This window comes from Erythrolamprus reginae, chromosome 2 (assembly GCF_031021105.1).
Source record: "Erythrolamprus reginae isolate rEryReg1 chromosome 2, rEryReg1.hap1, whole genome shotgun sequence".
NCBI lineage: Eukaryota > Metazoa > Chordata > Lepidosauria > Squamata > Dipsadidae > Erythrolamprus > Erythrolamprus reginae.
The window spans coordinates 75,225,878-75,236,134 of NC_091951.1; the positions used below are offsets into that span (position 1 = coordinate 75,225,878).

General features: G+C 38.9%; 1 non-coding gene across 1 annotated transcript; it reads right to left on the reverse strand.

Moving 5' to 3' along the window:
* Nucleotides 1–1,218: 1,218 nt before the first annotated feature.
* Nucleotides 1,219–1,360, reverse strand: LOC139163307 (U4 spliceosomal RNA). Its single transcript, XR_011558462.1, has one exon. It is a non-coding gene; the product is annotated as a U4 spliceosomal RNA (small nuclear RNA).
* Nucleotides 1,361–10,257: the final 8,897 nt, after the last annotated feature.

Genomic DNA, 10,257 nt, shown 5'->3' on the forward strand with positions numbered 1-10,257 from the left:
AACACAAGAACTAAAACGCAAGAACAAGGCGACACAATCTGAAGTTAGTTGGGGGAAAGATCATAAAGCAACATGAGAAAATATTATTTTATTGAAAGAGTAGTAGATCCTTGGAACAAACTTCCAGCAGACGTGGTTGGTAAATCCACAGTAACTGAATTTAAACATGGCTGGGATAAACGTATATCCATCCTAAGATAAAATAGAGGAAATAGTATAAGGGCAGACTAGATGGACCATGAGGTCTTTTTCTGCCGTCAATCTTCTATGTTTCTATACATCAGCCTTTTAATATAGTGAACAGTTTTCCTACGGGGTGATTTTGTACACATTCACACCCCTCAATTAGAATCTTTTCAAAAATTCCTCAAACCTCAGCTAATCACTATCCATCTTAACTTACTTCGAAGTTGCTGTTCCTAAAGTTCCATAGGAATGAGATATTGGTGCCCTGTAAACTCTGTTATCTTGTCCTATGAGATAATCTTGCCCTATGTGATGGAAGATGGAGTCATGAGCAGCTCCACTGGGACACTGCTAGTTTCACTGGCTCCTCCATCAGCCTAAGGGTAATTTTCAGAAAACAGATGTTTTGGTAGAAAGTACATCTGAGTAGCTCCTCTGTGGGGATCCCTTAATAAATGTAGAACTTAATAAATTGTGAACAGAACCTTGAACTGTATCTAGAAACAAATTGACAAGCAATGAATCCACACAGTACAGATATTATATGAGAGCATTGGGATACTCATATATTTGTCCGTAGTCTGCTTCAATTTTCAGCCTAACTTCCCATATAGATACATTGTAGGTCTACTGAGCTTGGGCATGGACTCATGCACTTGGATTCCCTATCAGTTTTCTACTTCCTTTACCTGTTCACATACCGTACTTGTTCCTGTGTGTCATCTTTTGGAATTGTGAGATTGGCACATAGGCAGGGGTGGGCTACTGCCCGGATGTGGGGTGAGGGACACAGTGAGATAGCAAAAATGGAGCTCCACCCCAGAGCACCCAATTTTCACTGAAAGATGTTGAAAGAAAATGGAGGACATCCTGCATAAGCCACACCCAGTGTGGTAGTAAAAAAATTGGTAGCCCTTCACTGCACATAGGTATATGGTGCTAAGGGGCAATTTGTTTGTCTGCCTGTTTGTTTGTTTGTTTGTTTGTTTGTTTGTTTGTTTGTTTGTTTGTTTGATTCAACTTCTATACCACCCAATCCCATGGTACGCAGAACGGCTTACAACAATATAGAAATGCGATACAATAATAAAAAGAATTGGGAAAAATTTTCAATTAGCAATAATCGCGCCTCGGATAAGCCTCATTGGCTACGATTTTTTAATTTTTTAAAAATTATTACTATAATTATTATATTGATGGTCTTTGTAATAAATGTCTATTAATAAAAAGAATTAAAATGTAAATGCCAAACTATACAAAAAAAACCCATTAGAAAACCCACAATACAGTCCATCCAAGAGTCCTCAATGCTCTGTGGTTGATGAAAGTCTCAACAGAGTATTCTTTCAAGTTGACAGGAGACTCCTCAAGTGAACCTCGACTGGGGACAAAAGGCACCTTGAAAGGATATTGTTTAAATTGAGGTATTGGTTAATACAGAAAGTGACCTGTCTATGACGAAGACCTAGAATTTCCAGTTACTGTTATAACATATTTTTGAACAGTTTTTATTAGTTTATAATATAGCATACAAAGAAAATACAAAAGTAAATAATGGGAGAAATAGGAAAGGGGAAAGGAAAGAGAAGAGTGAAGGAAAGAAAAGATGAAAAAGAAAGAAAAGGCATTGACTTCTGACTCCCTTTGGTGCAGTAGAATAGGCATTAGCATCAAACCTCAACTCTTTACTTTTACATAATAGTATAAACTAGCCATTTCTATAACAACAAACCTATTTAATTGGTAACATGCAAAATCAGAGTTTCATTTTTCCCCACCTCAAGCAGAAAGCTCAGAAGTGGTTTCCAAGTACAGTGATACCTCGTCTTACAAACCCCTCATCATACATACTTTTTGAGATACAAACCCGTGGTTTAAGATTTTTTTGCCTCTTCTTCTGAACTATTTTCACCTTATGAACCCATCGCCGCCTCTGGGATGCCCCGCCTCCCGACATTCATTGCCAGGCGAAGGCTCCCCTCATTGGGAAACCCCACCTCCGGACCTTCCATTGTCAGTAAAGCACCCATTTTTCCACTGCTCGGACTCCCCTGAGGCTCTCCTCCATTTTTTTACTCTCCATTTCCTTTTGCCTGATTGAGAGATATTAACTGGTTCAGAGTCATCAAGTGAGTTCCAATTGCTGATCATGGGTTTCTTTGGGCTTAGTCCAATACTGTAACCACCATTCAAGAACATATTTTATCAAGAAGCACCATGACTCTTTTTCATGCTCACAACTATTTTTCTTGCTGCAACAGAATGGACTATCTAGAAAGGTAATAACTCTAAGTTATCTCCATTGCCTGCTGCATTTTATCTCCTTCCCTGGCCAAGACAATTGACGCTCCATGAAAAAACATTGCTTTTATTGGTTATATGAAAAAACTGTCTAAAGGCAGAAAAAAAATATGATGGGCTGCATTTTGTCATGTCAGAGAAATCCTTTCTCCTCCTCCTACTAGAGTAAGGGTATCAAACTGGTGGCCCATGGTCCGGACTCTGGATGCATCACACCCAGATCACACCCACCCCAGCTTCACGAAGGCAAAAAAGTTGTCATACATCATGTGGTATCAATATGACGCAGTGAGTTTGACACCCATGCATAGTATACTAAATACTAAAACGGTAGCCTAGGAAACATGATTAGGATGCCATGGTTCCAGAAAGGAAGTATTAGGAAACATTTCCAAAGTTCCATGTGTAGATGGCTCACTCCTCATTCAGTTAATTTCTTCCTCACCAGCTTGCACGAACCTAGTTTTCTCTAATTTTCTCAGCCATGAAATACACAAAGGGTGAAATCAGATTCTGAGTTAAGCAAAAATCATTGATTTCAGTGCACTCAAGAGTGATTAGTTATGTGTTAGAAGGCACGATCAAAGTATCTGTGCTGCTTTATTTGCCACACATGTGTCCAGACGTTCCTCTATGCAAGAGCAACCAGGCAGCCAAGTACAAGCAGTGATGATATGAAAGCATATATGTTCTCACCAAGGGACACAGACACACATAATACAGGGGCACCGACCCAAAGAGACTAACAAAGCTCGCTCTAATAACTTGGCATGCTACACTATCCTTCTGTTGTCCATAAATAATTCACTGTCAAGATGCTTGTAGGAACAGTACCTTCTGGAAATGCCATAGGATGTTGTAACCGCTACTTTTCCCCTGCTGACATCTTCATTGAAAAGGATGTTGAGCAAGGGGCAGGCTGTTATTTCACTGTGGTATCAGGTTGCTAGACCATGGGCACAACTATTACTAGAGCATCAGAAGAGGAAAAGAGGGTTCGGAACTTGCAAAACGGGTTTCAGAGCTGCAAAGTTAAACACCCAGGCTAAAAATTCTAGAAGTTACAGAATTAGGATGCAACTTGGATCCAGTCCCTATAAATCTAAGGAAGCTTAGCGTAGGATTTATATCTCACATTTCATCTTTCTGCATATTGGAGACCTTATCTAAATTCTTACCTTATCTAGATGCTCACCTTATCTTATTTAAAAGGAAGAAGGATGAGTAATTCAATGAATTCTTATATTTCCTGCCTGCTCTGTACAGCCTTTGGCCTTGACAGCTTAATGAAAAATTTAATATCTTCTTTTTCATGTCAAACCTTGCTATCTCTTTAAGAAACTTCTGCTTTTCCAGAGAAAGATGAAGAGGAGGAAATGAAGAGGAAGCAGCAGCAGAAGCAATACGTAAACTAGAAATCATGGAGATTTTACAATGTGTGCTATTAGGAGAAAGGGTGCAGAATATCCAATTCAACTTTTGTAGCCTGAAGTGTTGTGCACAAATCTGCTGGAGTGGGGTGAAAAGTTCCTTGGAGCACCTAAAAATAAACTGGTTAATTGAGTCTCAAGGCATTCCTTTTTCCAATTTTGTACAAAGGAAAAAGGTCTCCTCTTCTTCACAGTACAATTTTCTATCTTGAAAGGCTGGGACAATTATTGCGTTTCTACACCCCCACCCGCTCCTCTCATGGACACATCCCTGTTTAAAAAAGAAAGAAAGAGGCAATGAACATTTCAGCTTCAGCTTAATAAGAAAAGAGTAATGTTTGCACTTGGTCGGGAGGTTGTACTGTATATGGTGAAGTTTCCACTTGTGTAGTTAAGAAGATAATTGAAAAAGCTCTGGGAACAAAGCCTTTCAAAGTTATAAGGAAGCTGCTGGAGTTTGATCAGTTCTTTAAATAAACAATTTTAAAAAAAAGTAGAAAAGCTGAATCTGTTTTCTACCCATTTCCTTTCCCTCATTTCTTGGCACTTAGTAGAGTTGTTTGATCTTGGATCTGATCGCCAATAGAAAACAACAAACAAGCAAATTTCATTCAAAGCTTAGTTGGTCAGAACTGATCATTCTAAAAATGGAGAATTCTTTTTCTTAGCCTGCTTTTTATGAAGCTGAATGTGGAAAACTCTCATTGTATCCGTCATGGCCTCAGAGCTCCAAGATGTAGGCTGATGCTGCTGTGCCTGCTGATCAACAACCAATGAATACAAAACAGATATCCTCTCAGGCCTCTCCTTAGCCTGCCCTAATCTTTCTTTAGCTAAATGGGTGCCAAGAAGAAACAGCACATATTCCCCTATCTAAAAATCCTGCCCTCCAGTAAAATAAACCCCCTGAGAGCAAGTGACAGGATGCTGGCTCTTCAAACAACCCCAGTGCCTCATCATTGGAAACCCCAGAGCAGAGAAAGTCTCAGAGGTGCGTGCTAAATCGGAAGAGGGTCTAAACCACACAGGGTCTACTTTTCATTGCTGGGAGTAACTTCAGCATCTGGCTTGATGAATTCCTGGTTTTGACCTCAGCATGTTACTGACCAAATCTGAAGTTTGTCCCTCACTACTTTCAAGCTATTTTGCAGTACTGGATTATGGTACTGTCTACTTGGATTGTTACTATTCAGCTTCTAATTAGCTGTTGACTATTTCACCTGCTTCCACAGTTCCTTTTCTTTTGCATCCTATTCCCTTCCTCCTGTCTGTTGTCATTTGTCCAGACATTCTAAAGTTCTTACAATCATGGTGTCATGTCCAACTCTTGGCAACTATGAGCCAGGTTTCTCCCTGTCTTCCAATCCTGTACTACTTCTTGGAGTTGTTCTTGTTGAGTATTTTGATTATTATTAATATTATTTGTATTAGCAGAGTTCAGCTGGCTTAATTTGCAGTGGAGTTAGCATGGCAAGAAATAGCACGTGGTTCAGAATCCCATTTGGTAGCAATGAATGATCACTCCTTCATAAAGATGAAAAATACAATCTTTACTTACAATTATGTTGATTCATGCAATTGATAGATTGCAGGCAGATAAGTTTATATTCCAGTCCATATTAATAACTTCTGGATGGTCCCATGTGTGAGGATGGCTTTGGATTTCATCTCACACATGTGTGCTCAGCCGAGGACAATGGAGCACACACAGAAGAAGGTAGAAGAGGTAGAATAGAAAGAAGAAGGGGGGAGCATCATCTCTGCAGAGGTTTATATAGCCTGCAGGGTATCTGCCCCTTTTGGTCATCAAAAGGTGACACAATGGTCAGTTAATTGCGACCTGACCATAGAGATGTGTTTACAAGACAGTGCAAGCATGTAGTAGAGTAGTTAAACCCAACAGTTCTAACAACTTGCCTGGTGTCAGCTTTGATGGTGTCTAGCCACAGTGTTGTCTGATGTCCATCAGCCTAGTCCATACTGAGAGCATATTGCCCCTAAAACATTCTCCTCTCCAATAGATAGAGTATTCTCACCCAGCACCTCTAGACCATCTGAGAGGACAGTTCATAATCCAAACCCACACAATAGCTTGAAAAGTATTGAGGGACAAACTTCAGATTTGGTCAATAGTACCCATATTACACCTGTACTTTGTTTGCTACTTGTCTAAATGTTTTCTCTTTTTGCTGCAACCAGGACACAAAAATACTTCCAAATGAAGATTAAAATCAAAGTTCTGTATAATTTGGGATTCATTTCTGAATGAGGAAATCAAGATTTTAGATAGAAGAAGAACTTATATATTTTTATTTGAAATAATAAAAAGACAGGCCAGCCCAGAGAAATGCAGTGAATGTAATATTTAGCTGATTTTGAGCTAGTGTCCAGAGGAGGTAGTAATCTGATAGGACTCAGCATATTGTTTGAACCTAGGTTCAGAATTAGTACTTGACTTCCTAGGGGAACTGCTGGTGATGCCCTAATAAACCTGGAATCAATCCATCCATTTTAGATCTCTGTACTAACTGTGCATAGAGTGTTTCCTAATTTGCAATTCACAAGGAATTGCAACTGATCAATGGGAAAGAAAGATATGGTAATAGCACCAAAACTCTGCTGGTGGCCTACTGCAGATAAATGTGTTATAAATGAGTGCAACATATTTATGGGTAAACTTAATCAATGACTAGAAATATTTGTGGTTTTATACCTTTGATGTGTGCCTCTCACTCATTTGGCTTTCATAGGGAAAACCATTACTGGCACAATTCTCATTTTTGTAGGCTAGGTTTATGTTTCAAATGGCTTGTTTACTTGGTGGTTTGCAACACCCTTCAATTATAGCCCAGTGACTATAAAGAAGTAGTTGGGAGCTCCTAGCTTTGAGCCAACATCTCCTAAAACGACTTCAAGATAGTCTCAGTCTTTTCCAGCAAACCAGAAAAGACTTGGCCTCCTCTGTTTTTAAAGCTCCAAGCCACAGTAAAACAAAGCAAAATGAGAACAAAATGACACACAAACTCCCCAAATATGATGTAATCTAAATATTTTTTTAAAGCTTAAAAAAATAAACACACATATTTCCTTTGATGCCAGGCCAAAGAGCCCTTCTGAACACTAGCCTGATTAGACTTAGGCAGCTAAATTCTATTACATTGAGGAATGATGTCACCATAGGAACCTCCAGTGAGTCCTGTGTGGTATGTAGTATGATGATATGATTGTGCCAGTTCTTGTATTAGATATAATGCAAGCATGTCCTTACAGCAGTATTTCCCAATCTTAAAAACATTAAGATATGTGGCCTTCAACTTACAGAATTCTCCAGCCAGCACTGCTGACTGAAGAATTCTGGAAATTAAAGGCCACGTATGTTAAAGCTGCCAAGGCTAAAAAACATTGCCTTATCGCATTTGGATGGAAACATTGCATAGTGAATTGTCATTTTTCACTATCTTAATTTATTGGGGACGTTCTGCTTGCTATAACTTCCTATATTCAGGTGGCGACCTCACCTGGGACATTGTTTTAGGAGGGAGCCGAGGACAAAGGGATTTGAGATCAGGGTTGTTTGGTCATGCCCAGGGGAGGGCTACTGCCCAGACAGGGGGGAATGCAGTGGGGTAGCTAAAATGGAGCTCCACCCCAGAGCACCCAATTTGCACTGAAAGATGTTGAATGAAAATGCAGGGCATCCTGCATAAGCCATGCACACAGTGTGGGAGTAAAAATTTTGGTAGACCTTCACTGGTTGTGCCGTTTAACTGCTATTGATGCTCATGAACCCTTAGAACCTTAGTCTTAGAAGACTTGAGAATTATTTCAGATTTCTTTCGTTAATTTTAATTTTGATAATCTTTATTGAGTTTTTTAGTTAAAAACAAACAACATATAAACAAGCTATACAAAAATACATGAAACGTAAGGAGATAATATTAACCAATACTAACTATTATTATTTGTTTTCACTTATACTGTATGATATTCGAGGCAGTGTTAGTTCATATTATAAATTCTTCAGTTATTCTGAAGACATCCTGACTTGCTTCACTTCTGATTTTTTTTTTTAAAAAAAAAAGCCCTAATGGGGGTAGTTCCCTCGTGATGAACTCCTTTATAAGACACTTTTCCCCTTAGCAACTGTTGCTAGAGACACCCCCCAAAATGAATATTATTGGCTGCGTCCCATGCTGGCACACTACAAATAGTCCAAATTGGCTGCTGTGTAACCTCTTGAAACCAGCTTTCCTTTATTCTCCTAAGCGGGAGGTGGAATATGAAAATGCATATGGATTTTGTACAGGTTTCTCCAAATAAACACATTTTACCCAATTTAAAACTCTGATCACCAGTATTTTGCTTATACAAAGGTGTTTGGTTTGGATTTTTTTTTTTAACTGCCTCATAAGTTTTTATATTTTTCCCTAATATATTTAATTGGAACTTTTTTTTTAACTTAGAAGTGAATCACAGAATTCCAATACATATAAATGACAAAGGACAACTGCACTGCAGCTTGCACTTTATTTCGGGAAAATATACATTGGTAAGGTTATTATTACAAACTAAGCTGAATAAAATTGTTCTTTTTCTGTAGCAAAATGGTAATAAAGGTCTTTCCTTCCCTTGTCAAAGTGCAATCACACTTTCATGCAAAGACATTAGGTGAAGCTGTGTGCGTTGTAATAGCTTCTCGTTTAATTTGATGTTGTAAGAGAGTGTAGAATATGTGGCTGATTCATCCGAAAGACTGCTATTCACCTTGGATTGGAAAAACTCATATATGTAAGAGTGATGTTCTATTGTAAAAAGCTGTCTTTTCTGAATCTCGAGATGATTATTGTCAGAGGCTTTTTTCAGAGTTGGATCTCGGAAGTTAAGCAAAGCATATAAAATGGACATACCAAAGCCCAGCCGGTAGTCCACACTTTATAAGATCTGATGCACAATTCTGTTTACATAAGCAAAACCAACACAAACCAAAAAAATATGAGTTTTTACTACTGGTGTTAATCAAACTGCTAAAGAACGCAGTACCAAGATCAGGAAAAAATTTACAATAAACCCTTTTGCATCATTTAGCAGGATAAGCTTCGCTATTTTGATGGCACAGTGGTTAGAGTGCAATGCTACAAGCTGCTTCTGCTTACTGCTGGCTGTTGCGGTTAGCTCTGGCCTAGCTCCTTCCCCAAGAACTGTGGATGTGGGGGAGACATCCACATGCCGCAGGCCTGTTTTGTCCCCGGTGGAATCTGCTGATGAAGGCTCCTCTGACCAAGAAGATATGAGTGACAGGGAGGAGGAGAGTGTGGCAGACAGCTCAGAAGGAGATCAATTATCTAGCTCCTCCTTGGATTCAGAACGTTAAGAGTTAATGCTACAGCCACGCATGCGGAGAGTGATGCATAGGCAACAACAACTGAGAGATTATTATCAAAGAAAATGAGGCCACCTGTGGTTGGGTGGGGCTGTGGTAATTAGTGAGGCTGCTATAAATAGCAGCCTGTGGGTTTGGTCATTGTGGAGGATTATTTGATTGTTTGTTGTGTTTCATGACTGCTTTCCTGACTTTGACTTTTTGTGTGCTGATTTTTCCCTGCTTTGAAACTAAACCAGAGCAAAGTGTGTTTCACTTTGTGAAAGAAGGACTTTGAATTGCCCCACAGCTGCAAGCTAAGTATCACGGGACTGATAAGGGACTTGTATAAATTACCAGTTTGTTTGGAGACCAGTGCTCTTTGCTATACCAAAAGAGGGCTTAGTTTAAGTGAATTTTCATTATAAAGAACATTGTTTTGAATTTTCAAACGTGTGTGTGCCTGAAATTTGTACCTGTGAATTTTTGGGAGGATTCTACCAAAGAGCCCGACAGAACATGTTTTAAACAATAAATGTTATTTTTTAGATCTGCAAAAGTAGTGGCTGTAGATTAGATCTGTCTCCAATTAGCTGGACCAATTTCACAAGCCAATTAACCATTAATTGAAATATTCTGCAAAGGGAAGAGTTGATTGATCATAACCAGCCATATAAGGAACAAAGACCATCTGGATGTTGAAGCAAAAGTGGTTGTTTACTTGGATAACCATTGTACTCATTCCTTTGCAATGGTTAAATAACCCACTTCTTCGAGCTGAGAATAAAGTTGGCCTCTCCATGCAACTGTCTTTCCATTTCAGAATTAAGAGAATTATAATTATGTTATTAAATACCAGTGCTCCATTAAGATGATATATGGTAGGTTTCTATAGTTAGGCTTCAGTTTCTGTATACCTATTTACAGTCCTGTTAAACCTCAGTAAGTATGTTTTCAATAACCCCCTAGTATCTCCTTATT